Source organism: Pelophylax lessonae, assembly GCF_965119305.1.
Source record: "Pelophylax lessonae genome assembly, chromosome: 10".
In the NCBI taxonomy this organism is placed as follows: Eukaryota; Metazoa; Chordata; class Amphibia; order Anura; family Ranidae; genus Pelophylax; species Pelophylax lessonae.
In genome coordinates this window covers 42,592,479-42,605,362 of record NC_138777.1, presented here as the reverse complement: position 1 = coordinate 42,605,362, position 12,884 = coordinate 42,592,479, and the positions used below count along the sequence as shown (strand labels likewise).

Here is a 12,884-nt window from a genome sequence, read left to right as displayed (position 1 = left end):
GGGCAACTCTGTGTCACTGTCTGTTCTTTTCTGAAGATCTCTTGTGGCGTATTTCCGGAACATTTCCTCTGCAAACCTTGACATTGAAATCTTATGTCAGTTCCCATTTTCTGCAACAGCTTTTTATTGTTTTCAAATCCATCATAACAGAAATTTTAGATTGTGTTCTCCCTTTCAGGGGTTTTATTTTTTTTTCTAGGTATGAACCATCAATTCTTTCTATTTAAAAAAATGTTAGATGATGTTTAAAGCGGAACTAAACCCATCCAATTAACGGTTTAAAAAGATAAAAAAATAAAAGTTGCATTCTCAGCATCCCGGGATTGCTGTCACATTTGCTTGTGCTTTCTACCAAACTGTCAACCCATCAATGGGCTGATGTCATAACTAATCACATTCAATTTTTTTGCCCTTGGCTCAATGAAAGAGCAATTCTGATTGGCTGCTGGGAGGGAAGGGATGAAACCCTCTGCATATTACATCTCAGTCTATTAGCTCCATTTTCTCCTCCTTCTCCGAGTTCCCTGCTGAATTCCTGTTTATCATGAAGGACAAAAGAAACACAAGAGACTGCAGCTGAAAATACATTTATGGTACAGCATTATATTTACATACAGCTTGTGTAGAATTTACATACATGTAAAATGACTGACCTCAGCCCAGCCACGCTCTGCTGCTCCATTATAGGATATGAATCCCTCCATTGCTGCCAGGAGGAGACACTGCGGCTGATGTAAGAAGAAGGCAGGAAATGGATTGCCACTTATAGCAACCAATGAGGAACTAGGTTTACATTTTTAAACACAGGCAGCAACAGGGCCAGTTAGAAACAGGTTGGTTGCTATGGGCAACAGGTATTACCAACTGCATGCTGTTTATATAACTGCTTCTATGGTCAGTTTAGAGCCACCCATCATGGTGTGCCAAGTAGAAGGACTCATGCACAGGGAAGCATGGGACCATACAGGGTTATTTCTGCACCATACTTGTGTAATCTTGTGCATTGATGTGATCCTGTAATCGCAGCTTGTGTGTGCCCAGGAGTTTTAGCACGTGTGTAAGTTTATGCAACTACAGCCTATACCCGCATACAGCTGCCTATAGGGCTGCTTTTACTGTGAGGAGTTTTTTTTTTTTTTTCAAGAGCTTTTGCATTAACTACTTAAGGATTAGGCCTTTTTCTGACACTTGTTGTTTACAAGTTAAAATAATTTTTTTTTGCTAGAAAATTACTTCGAACCTCCAAACATTTATATATATATATATATATATATATATATATATATATATATATATATATATATATATTTTTTAGCGGAGACCCTAGAGAATAAAATGGAGATCTTTGCAATATTTTTTATCACTCCGTGTTTGCGCAACAGCCTTACAAATGCAATTTTTTTTTAAAAAATACACTTCTTTGAATTAATAAAAAAGAAACCAGTAAAATAAGCCCGATCTTTTTTTTTTCTATAATGTGAAAGATAATGTTACGCCGAGTAAATAGATACCCAACATGTCATGCTTCAAAGCTACGCACACTCGTGGAATGGGGACAAACATTGGTACTTAAAAATCTCCATAGGCGACACTTTAAAAATTTCTACAGGTGACCAGTTTAGAGTTAAGCCCCGTACACACGCAACGATTATCGGCCGACCGATCGTCCGACTTTTGTCCAGAGTGGTGTTTTGTTGGTTGGAATGTGCCTAGACTGCACACAAATTTTCTCGCCCAACAAAAATCTGCTTCAGAAGTGATGTCATGTGTTGGTTTGCTTTCTTTGTGTTTTTTCTTCTCTGAGCATGCCCAGTCTTGCTCATTAGATTTTTGTCTGACGAAATCTGTACTGACTGACGGAAAATCGGCCGTTGTGTTGACGGCCAACAAAAATTTTATAGTATGCACACCAGATTTTTTTCGGCCGAAAAGTCGGAGTCGGTTGTCGGAACATCATACTAACAAGCCGAAAATCGGCAGATCGGACGTTGGCTGAAAATTCCCTGCCAATTTTCGACGTGTGTGTACGGGGCTTTACAGAGGAGGTCTGGGATTATTGCTCTCGCTCCAACGATCCCGGCGATACCGCACATGTGTCGTTTGAACACCGTGTACGTATGTGGGCGCAACTTGCGTATGTGTTCGCTTCTGCGCGCGAGCCAACGGGGGCTTTCATTTTCTTTTTTTCCTATTATTTTAGCTTTTATTTTTACACTGTCCTTTAAAAAAAAAAAAAAAACAGTACATTTTGATCACTTTTATTCCTATTACAAGGAATGTAAACATCCCTTGTAATAGAAATAAGCAGGACAAGACCTCTTTAATGTGAGATTTGGGGTCAAACAGACCTCAGATATCACATCTACAGTAAAAAAAAAAATCATTTTTTTTTTTTCATGATGAAAGAAATGGGCTCTTTAAGGCCGTTGGGAGGAAGCGACGTACAACTTCGCTCTGGTCCTCCAAGGCCATAGAGTCAAGTGGGGGCCATCTTGCCCTCACTCGACTTCCTGCCGGAGAGGAGAGCGGACCGGTTAGTTTTCCCCACTACCAACGCCTCCGGCAAGTGGCGGGGGGGAGGGGTGCACCTCTCCTGACACCCATAAATGGTGATCCTGCAGCGAATCCACCGCTGAGACCACCCTTATGGTAAAGTGGACCGCCCGCCCTTTAAAAAAAATACCAGGGTTCTGGCAGCTATCTGCTGCCAGAACCCCCGGTATTTAACGTCAAAGTACCGACGTAAATACACGGTGGGCAGTCTGGAATAATTAAAAAAAAATAATAAAGCACCTGAAAAGCTCAAGAAAAATGCATCCTCTTTAAAATCAATGAATGTGTTCACACCGGAACAGTGCGCTTCCATTGCGGTGAAAAAAAATCCTGTAACATTTTTGGAAAAAAACCTCACCAAAAACACACCTTTCCCATAAAAGCATTGGAAAATGCAGTAAAAACACACCCACCATGCGTTTTTGGGTCACATGTCCTATAAAAACCACACACATGGAAAAATTATATATGGGTTTTTGCAGCAGATCAGCGTGAAAGCAGCCTAAATGAATGGCTGTATGCAGGTATATACTATAGTTGCATAAACTTGCACAGGTGCCAAAATTCCTGACACACAAATTACGAGCACAGATTCACACCAGTATAGGAGATAACACAAGAACGCCATATACTTACGTACGGCTATTCATTATCATGGGCGGCTGTACACCGCAGTTTTCCAGGTGTGGAAATATGCCCACAGTGTACTCTGTACAGCCTCACGCGCCTGTGTGCATGGGGCCTAAGCGGTTTTCAGTGTTTAGCGGAATGCAGCTCATTAAAGGGGTTCATAGTTACATATTAGTTTAGGTTGAATAAAGACAACAGTCCATCCAGTTCATGTATCTGTAACCCATGGTATGGAGGAACGGGTCCTATTTCCTCCAAATATATTCAGCGCATGGATCCAACGCACAGATACTTTATTGGGATCGACTGATATTGGTTTGTCGTTGCCAATACCAATAATTTGGCCATCACATATCGGTATCGGCCGATATTTTGTACATCCTATGTCGGGGTCCGAGACTAGTCTTCTCCTCCTCCAACCATTAGGTGGTGATGCTCATGTACGGGTAAAATGATGTCACATGGCATAATTCCATTTACAAATGTTACTGAATATGCCACTCACATATGTACAAATGAAAGATATAAGCAATTCCACATTAGCAGATCTGCTGGCAGATCGGTATCTCTCACCCACTTTCTGTTAGTGAAACCCGGGTGATACCGCTCCGTCTGGCATACAATCTCTGAGGTCACGTGCGTGGTCATGCCTGGCGTGACCACGTGACCTCTGAGATCGTCATCGTATGCCGGATGGAGTGGTATTACCCGGGTGTCACTTATGGCAAGTGGGTGAGAGACGGATCGGTATCACTTACAGCAAGTGGGTGAGAGACAGATCGCCATCGGGCGGGTGGGAAATAGAGCGGGCGAGAAACAGAGCCGTATTGAGTGGAAGCCGAACAGAGCGGTATCACTTACGGCAAGTGGGTAAGAGATGCCAATCTGCTAATGTGGAATTGCTTATATCTTTGATTTGTACACATGTGAGTGGCATATTCAATAGCATTTCTAAACGGAATGATGCTGCTATGTGACATCATTTTACCCTTACATGAGCAATATTTGGAATATCGGCCAGTTGCGGGGCTCATACAGATATTTCAGCAAAAGTCCATATCGGCCCTCAATCTATCGGCATTGCCGATAATCGGTCGATCCCAAATAGAACCCCCCCAGCCACAGGTGTGCATGGGCCAAAACCTGCAGCTAAGAAAACATGCAGACACACATGGACATGTTTGGGTAGCATCCCTTAGCAAACACCATTACTGACCCAAGAAAAATTTTAGAGATTTTAGCTAGGCCTATTATTGCACCCAACACTACATTTGTAGATTAGAGGAGTTTTCCTTTAATCCCGACAGTATAAACAGATTTACAGCAAAGCATATTTTAGGGCTTATGGACACTTAGGGCCGTACATCCCCCAGATCAGTGTATTTCTGTGTCTGTCATCGCCAGGAAGCGCGTGTGTGTGTGGGCATAGAGATATATATACACACACACATACATATATATATATATATATATATATATATATATATATATACACACATCTAATATATATATATATATATATATATATATATATATATACATATACATACATACACACACACACATACATACACACACACAATATATATATATATATATATATATATATATATATATATACACACACATATATATATATATATATATAGATCTAATATGTATATATATATATATATATATATACACACACATACATACACACACACTATATATACACACACATATACACATAGAGGTATATATATATATATATATATATATATATATATATATATCTCAATGACAGGCTGAAATGGTCCACAGCCCTGTGCATATAACACTCCTGCAGCAAATACTCTTGGTTAGGGACAGATTGGGAGTCCCTGGATGAAGACAGTTTATGTCCAGGTACAGAGATCTGTCCCTAACAGGTAATGTGGTTTATGTACAGACAGCCCCATAGAGTGTCAGCCTGTCATTGATTTGCACAGCTTTCCTGTCTGCAGCCAATCGGTAACACCTGGACGCACCCACCACAGATAATGCAGATCTGGAAGGTGTACAATCCTAAGCTTCCATGTGCTTGAGCCTTATGTGAGAAAACAAAATCCTGAGTACAGGATACATTGCGATGCCTGTTCAAAAGAGACATCACAAAGTATATTACCATACTTTGGAACAAGCTTATAAAGATTTAGGCTATCCAATAAAATGTTCAATATCTTTGTAAATTAAAGAAAAACAGGTTTCTTCCCAACCTTAAAGCCCAATAGAAAACCCGGCTCAAATGCTAAAACTAAAATCAGTGTTCAGCAAAATAATCATAGGCGTGCGCACAGGGTGTGCTGGGTGTACCTGGGCACACCCTAATCACCTAGGGCACATTAGCATTATCGCTCTGTTTGCCAGTGAGGAGATGGGAAAGATCTCCCTCGGACCTGCTCTGCCATAAGAGAAGTGCCACACACTTCTATTTCACTTTGCCAGCAGGGAGAGTAATGTACGGGGCCATATACATGTAGGCAAACACATGCATGTGTATTTAAACTTTGGGGTGCACACCCTAATGCAATAGGCTGCGTACACCTATGAAAATAATATGTGTTCTGTGTCTCCCCTTTGTTTTTTTGGGGTAATTATCAGGCAGCCCAAGGAGGAAAGGCCCTTTTCTCATAGATTGATATAGACAGACGGATTTCACACAAAGTGCAGCAGTCTTCCTCTGCAGAAGAAATGCAGAAACAAGGGACTATTTGGCTGGGGCATGATTAACCAAAATGAGGTAAGACATGGAACACCTATTCATTTATTTTGCTGATTTTTTTTTTTTTTGTCATTTGGGCAGAGAATTTAATTGAGTTTAAAGGGCTCATGAACACGGGCGTATAATACGCTGCCTCCAGATCTGTACCATTTACAGTTTTATATGGATCTGAACGTTTACATGCGTAATGAGTAAAAAAACATGACCATGTAAGCAAATGCCTGGTCATTCAGGGCCAGGGGCACGATGTAAATATAAGCAGTATGTAGAATGTGGTGGCGAATGACTGAATGACTGAATTCTGCATCAATTACACACTGTTGATGTTTAAACCTCCCCCCCCGGCCCTGAATGAGTTACTAATTAGGCCTCACGCACACTGCACATTATAAAAACGCCAGTAGCTTTAGCTGTAGAATGCTGCGTTAAAAACGCAAGTTTTGCAGTAGCGTTTTTTAGCAAAACTATACTCCCACAAAAGCTTATGGCTTGAAAACGCTGAAAAACGTGGCAACTCAGCGTTTTGAGTATTAGAGCGTTTTTACAGCTGAAAAACTCCAAAAAACCAAAAACAGCATTTGTAAAAACATCCAGTGTGCATGAGGCCTTAGACCAGGGGTCTTCAAACTATGGTCCTCCAGTTGTTGAGGAACTACAATTCCGATCATGTCTGGTCATGTATGTGATAGGGATGCACCGATCTGATATTAGGATCGGATATTGGCGCCGATACTGCCACAATAGCTGGATCGGTAAATTGACCGATCCACGGCCAATCCGGTTTTGCTGAGTCCCGGCTCAGCCGTCCCTTACTTGGTGTAGTAGTATGGGATGGGAGCCTCTACTTCCTGTATAGGTCCGGCCAGGGCTTTTTTTCCTCAGAGAATAGGTGAAGGAACTCCCCCCTCCTTTCCGAGTCACCCCTTTTCTCTGCCCCCACCCACCTCTGAGCATCATTCCTTGCGTCCAATCCCTCTGCTCACCTCCCAGTACTGCCCTTTTAGAGAATAAAGAACTACGTATCATTTTGAGGTGCAGAATAATCTGTATAGAATTTGGAAAGGATAACAAGAAAAGCAGTAAAATAGATCCCCTGCAGCCAGTAACAATAGGGCCCCCGCCAGCAACAATAAATAGATCCCCCTAACAACAACAGACCACCCGAAACAATATTTTCCCCCTAGCATCAATAGACTGTTAGCCAGCAACAATAGACCTCTCTCTCAAAAGTAGATCTCTCCCAGCAACAACTGATCCGCAATATAAAACCCACCCCCAGCAACAGTAGATCCCCCACCAGCAATAATAGACCTCCTCAGCAACAAAAAACCCCCATGAAAAAAATAGATCCCCTTCAGCAAGAATGAATCCCCCAATCAATAGACCCTGCAGCACACCCCAGCACCCCTTGCAACTACAAATAGTCAGTGCTGGAGGTGCCGGAACTGCGTTCCCCCACGTTCCCGCTGAAAAATAGCCCTGGGCCCGGCTCACAGGCGGAGTGATATCAGATGCACTCCGCCTGTGAATGGAGGAGCCATACACAATGCAGCGGCTTTGCTCTGTACTGCAGCCGCATGCATATTGTGTATGTGTGTAGTTTCGGATCGGTATCGGTAGATACACAATGCCAGATATCGGTATCGGGACAAGAAAAGTCGGATCGGTGCACTCCTAGTATGTGAATGTCAGAGTTTCACAATGCCTCATGGGATGTGTAGTTCCACAACAGCAGGAGGGCCGTAGTTTGAGAATCCCTGCCTTAGGCAGTGATGGTACAGAATCAACTTCAGAATGATTGATTTTGTACACAGTATGCCTGTCAACCCTTCTGCAAATTTCTCCACCCCTGTGCATGAGCCCTAGGAGGACGCAGTGCATATTGTGTTGTTTACTATGCTGAAGTCTGGTCCATCTTTAGCACCTATGTACAAGGGCTTTCTGTGAAATGCTGACTTGAGCACAGTGCTGCTAACACGGATGCGTCCAAGTGCAAACAGCAGCAAAAAGCTGCGTTCACCTTGCAATACTAAAGCAACATAGTAGGACCTGCTGAACCCAAAATCCGTGCAAATCCTACCATAAACTATAGCACTGAGATAACCTGGGACCTGCATTTGATACGCACTTCAAACAAATGTCAATGCTCGCGTACACAAGTCCTTGGGTCCTGTCAAGTCCTAGTTGCATGTACACAAACCAGGCTTAGTTTGGGACGGTGACATCCCCAGCAAGCCCTGGAAGCTGCATGAGGCCAATTCTCCCACAAACATCCTTATTTGAGATTCTCCATTTGAGATGCTATACAGCCCCCTTCACTGGTTAGAAGGCTGGCAGGAAGACACACTGAGCTATGCCCGAGTACAAAGCACCTAGGTTTCTTATGACCTGAGTGGTTCTCTTTAAAGAGCAGGCTTTCAAATGAATGCTTTAGCTTTTAGCAACTTTACAGTGAGAATTTCTTCGACATGATCTTATGATCGCAGTTCTAGCAGTCAGACATGGCTGGGTGAGAGGTGGAACATTGCTAAAAATATTCTATACATCAGTATACACAGATTATCAACAAAGTCCATAGCAGTTCCCATTGCGTATACAAGGGTCCCATCATGTAGCCAGTATTATTGCGGTCCCAGTCAGGCAGTAGTGTCGCTCAGGGCCTGGGCAGAGGACATTACATCCAGGATCTTCTGTAATATGCATGCATCGCCTGTCAGGAAAGAGAAGCAAAAGAGTCAATGTAGATTTAAAATGGAAGTTATGCTAAGTGCTATTTTCAGCTAAAACGTTCACCTAATACAGGGGTCTTCAAACTTTGGCCCTCCAGTTGTTCAGGAACTACAATTCCCATCATGCCTAGTCATGTCTGAATGTCAGAGTTTTACAATGTCTCATGGGATGTGTAGTTCTGCAACAGCTGGAGGGCCGTAGTTTAAGAATCCCTGACCTAATATAATCCAAATGTAATGTCAGAAAACAGCAAATCCTGTGAAAATATGGCTAATAGGATCCCCATGCTCCCCGCACAGCCACGCTGATTTCAAATTTGGCAGCTGTGGGTCTTTCACCTTGTGCTACCTTATGAAAAAGCTTTTGTGACTAATACCTGGAAAGAACCTTATAATAAAAATGTAATTCTTGCTGCCTAAATCAACTAATCAGCTGCTGTCCAGCTTTAAAAAAAAATAAAAAATAAACTAAATGGGTTGTCTTGTAGCAATGGGCAACATGATTTTTTTTTTTTTTTTTTTAACGGTTAGTATGATTTTGTATAACCAAATATAACAAGCAGAAAGCTGCCACCTGCTGGCCACTGCATGCCAAGTCTGCGACTGCATTTCCCAATAATCTGATCAGTGCCATACAGCTGACAGCTCCTTATCACCGACATTACAAACAAGATTCATTCTGCAGACATTTTTTCTTTCTTGGCAAATAGTACTTCTGCTGAGCTGTTATGGTACAAATCACCCACAATATCATCTCTTGCCTGGAGTCTGGCTTCATATCTGCTTCACAGCACAAATCCAGTGCCAGCACCAAAAGTTATTATAATACTGCAGTATCTGCTGGCAGATGTGACCGCCAAGATTAGTAAATACAAGCCCTGCATAGTAATACCGAAGCACCACCAAAAATAAGCACACAAGGGAACGCTCTGATGTGCCAAATCTCTTACATCATGTTAAGGGCTTTGGATTACTGTCGCTGGCAATAGTTTTACATCATTAAAAGGTTAGTTCACTTTTAGTCCCGGTTCGCGCATATGCAATGCGGGAACCCTGCGAATCCACTGCGGGTTCCCGCATCGCACTCAACGCGCAGGCAGTTCACATTGCCATATGCCAATCGTTGGGGGTGTCAATACACAGTTAACGACATCCCCAGATCAGTTTGCATATCGCAGTACAAACTGTCAGTTCGGACATGAATTGGATTGCATAGGTGTAAACACTGTCAGTTCAGACATGAATTGCAGTCAAGGGCCCCTGTAGGTTAGAAATCATTGTGCAGGGTAGAATAATTCATCTTGCATTCTGTGTAACTGGAACCATCCTGGATGGTCCTGAATGGTCTGTTAAAGATGCATTCCATGCATTGACATTTCATAGTTACATTGGTAACTATGTATAATACCTGTGGGATCCCCTGGAAGCTGTAACTCCCTGTTGTAGACACCGTTACTCCAGGGATAGCTACTTGCTTCCGGGTCCTTTGAATTGTGAACACAGGTCATCGCATTATGTGCACTCAAATGCAGTGAGGGTGCCTGTTGCATGCTGGGAGTCGATAGTAAGACGTGATTCGATTAGCTCCTTAAAAGGGGTAATTCCAGGTATGAAGATATTATGCATTATTTCATTGGTCCAACATGCACGAATGTAACTATGTATATACCACACCTGACCGATTCCCCTGGAAGCTGGAAATCCCTGTACAACGAACTCCAGTAATCTCCCCTAGCTTCTGGGTCCAATGCTGAGCGGCCCGCATGATGCATTTTGAACACAGGAGGTCGGCTGCTTGGCACGGATGCCACTCAGAGAATGTTTTCTGCACATTTTGAATGAATACATTAAAGCATTCTCTGATTGGACAAGGTGGAGAGTGTAACATCCCCACCTCACCTCTCCACCCTGTCCAATCAGAGAACGTTTTGCATTCATTCCTTCAGAAATTGCAAAGCATTCTCTGAACAGTGCCCGTGCTGGGAAGCCGACCTTCTGTGCTCAGAATGCATCAGGGCAGTCACTCAGCACGGGACCCAGAAACAAATGGAGATCATTGGGGTAGTGGTGTGTACTACAGTAATTTACAGCTTTCAGGGGCATCAGCCAGGTCTGGCACAGACATACACAGTTACACTCGTCCGAGTTGGATCAATGCAACTATGCGTAACATTTTCAAACCTGGAATTCCCCCTTTAAGGAGTAAATCTGATCATGTCTTACTATCGACTCCCAGCATGCAACAGGCAATCTGATCACGTCTTACTATCGACTCCCAGCATGCAACAGGCTCCATTCTCCCCATTTGTGCGCACACAATGCTCTCAATACACAACTTCCCTGTGCCCCTCCTGTCTAGGCATGCTGACTCCCACATATTATATTCTAGAATATGTAGCTTTATAGCTGCGCACGAAACTCAAGTGCCAGATCATATGTACACAGCCTGAAAAACAGCCCTAGGTGCATTTTTTATTAGGATAAGTTCACCTTTCTAAAAAAATAATAAATGCACGTCTTTTTGCAGGTAAAAAAATGTGCATTTATTATTATTATTTTTTTTGGAGCCTGTAAAGCATTGCAAGTATCGTGGATGCAATCTCAGACTCCTGCAGATTGCCTGTGTAGCTGTCTATTTGTACCTTGCACAGGCTAGGGATCAATCGGTTATCAGTAAGGCCGATATATCGAGGGCCGATATGCACTTTCCCTGTTTTATATAATGTCCAGTATGTGTTTTCGTAATCTAATAGTGTGAAATACCTTCATTACATCGCCCTTGGCCCTTCCGTGACCCCCCGCTGTCAGTGGGGGAGGAGAGGACAGCAGAGCGGGAGATTAGCTGAGCCCGGAGCGTCGATGTAACGGAAGGTATTTCACACTATTCTAATCTAATACCCGGCGCTTCTGTGTACACTGCAGAGGGGAGGGGCTGAGATCCTCCTCTGACAGTTATGAGAGGGGAAAACAGCAGAGTGGGAGATTAGCGAGGAGAGCCCGGAGCAGCGATGTAATGAAGGTATTTCCCACTATTCTATTACAAAAACACACACTGGACATTATATAAAACACTAATAAAGTGGATTCTAGGATTTTAATGACACTTAACTAGGTTCACACGGGATTCCTGGCAGGCAGGGGGGTAAGGGAAGACCGCACATTACAGCTAAAGACCTATCCCACATGTTCAGTACCAGATTTGTGTCAAAATTGCCTTTATTTTTCAAAACATTAAATGTACAAAATATCGGCAGATACCGATACTTAGTGACCACAATATCGGTATTGGCCCTGAAAAAAACCATATCGGTCCATCCCTAGCACAGGCAGGCAGTTACTGAATGACAGGACGAAACAATGAATTACTAGAGCGATCAACAGTGTCCTGGTAGTTCATTGAGCACTACAAGCCATTAGCTGCATAGGATGTCGGTACTTGAAGTTCATTCATTCACAGAATTCTGTAAATGGATAACACGACCGTGTGGGCTGAGCCCCACACCGCTGTATTATTTTCAAAATGTGATAGCAGGTGGGAGGGGAGAGACGATCCCTGGCCCGCTGTCACAATTAAAAGGGGGATCGGCCAGAGACAGCAGGAGCGGAAACATGTTACATGTTCCCAAAGGTGATCTCATCCTTTAAAGTAGTTATAAACCCTTACGTATATCCAGTGAAGTGACTGGACTGAGATGATACACAGAGATTAAACAAATCCTCCTACTTAAGTTGTACCTGGCTCTCTGCAGTCTTCTCTTTGTACATAAATTCAAAGTCCAGAATTTATAAAGCTTGTCTGAGAGTTTAAAAAAAGGGGGCTGAGAGCTGAAGTTACACTCTGCAGAGCTCAGCGAGGAGAGCTCTGAGAGCTGATTGGAGGGAAGAGACGCCCCCACCTTCACACAGACAACAGGAACAGATCTGAGGCTGTCAATCAGCTGGAGATCCCTCCCGTCACCATTTTTTCTTGCTTTAAGGAAAACTTGTCTGAAGGGACTCTGATGTTCACTGATGGACACAGCTTCCGATTCTTCTTAACCATTGGGTTATACTGCCCCCCTACAGGATTAGGACACTAGGCAGGAAAAAGCTTTACTACGCCTATGGGCAGGACCAGGGGGTATACACCCACTCTCAGCTATAGGCACTCAGTTTTGTTTTACAAGCAGTGTCAGAAGAAAGCCAACTCCACAGAGGGGTGGGTGCTGTGCCCATCAATTAACATCAGA

General features: G+C 43.0%; 1 protein-coding gene and 1 long non-coding RNA gene across 2 annotated transcripts in view; one reads left to right on the top strand and one right to left on the bottom strand.

Moving 5' to 3' along the window:
* LOC309565207 overlaps positions 1-12,884 on the top strand; it is a 1,884,446-nt gene that overhangs the window by 165,272 nt on the left and 1,706,290 nt on the right. The window lies entirely within an intron of this gene.
* CRY2 (cryptochrome circadian regulator 2) overlaps positions 8,017-12,884 on the bottom strand; it is a 95,625-nt gene continuing 90,757 nt past the window's right edge. Inside the window, exon 12 of the mRNA XM_082270008.1 lies at positions 8,017-8,636. The gene's annotated coding sequence lies outside the window, so the exon portion shown is untranslated. The remainder of the gene's footprint in view (positions 8,637-12,884) is intronic.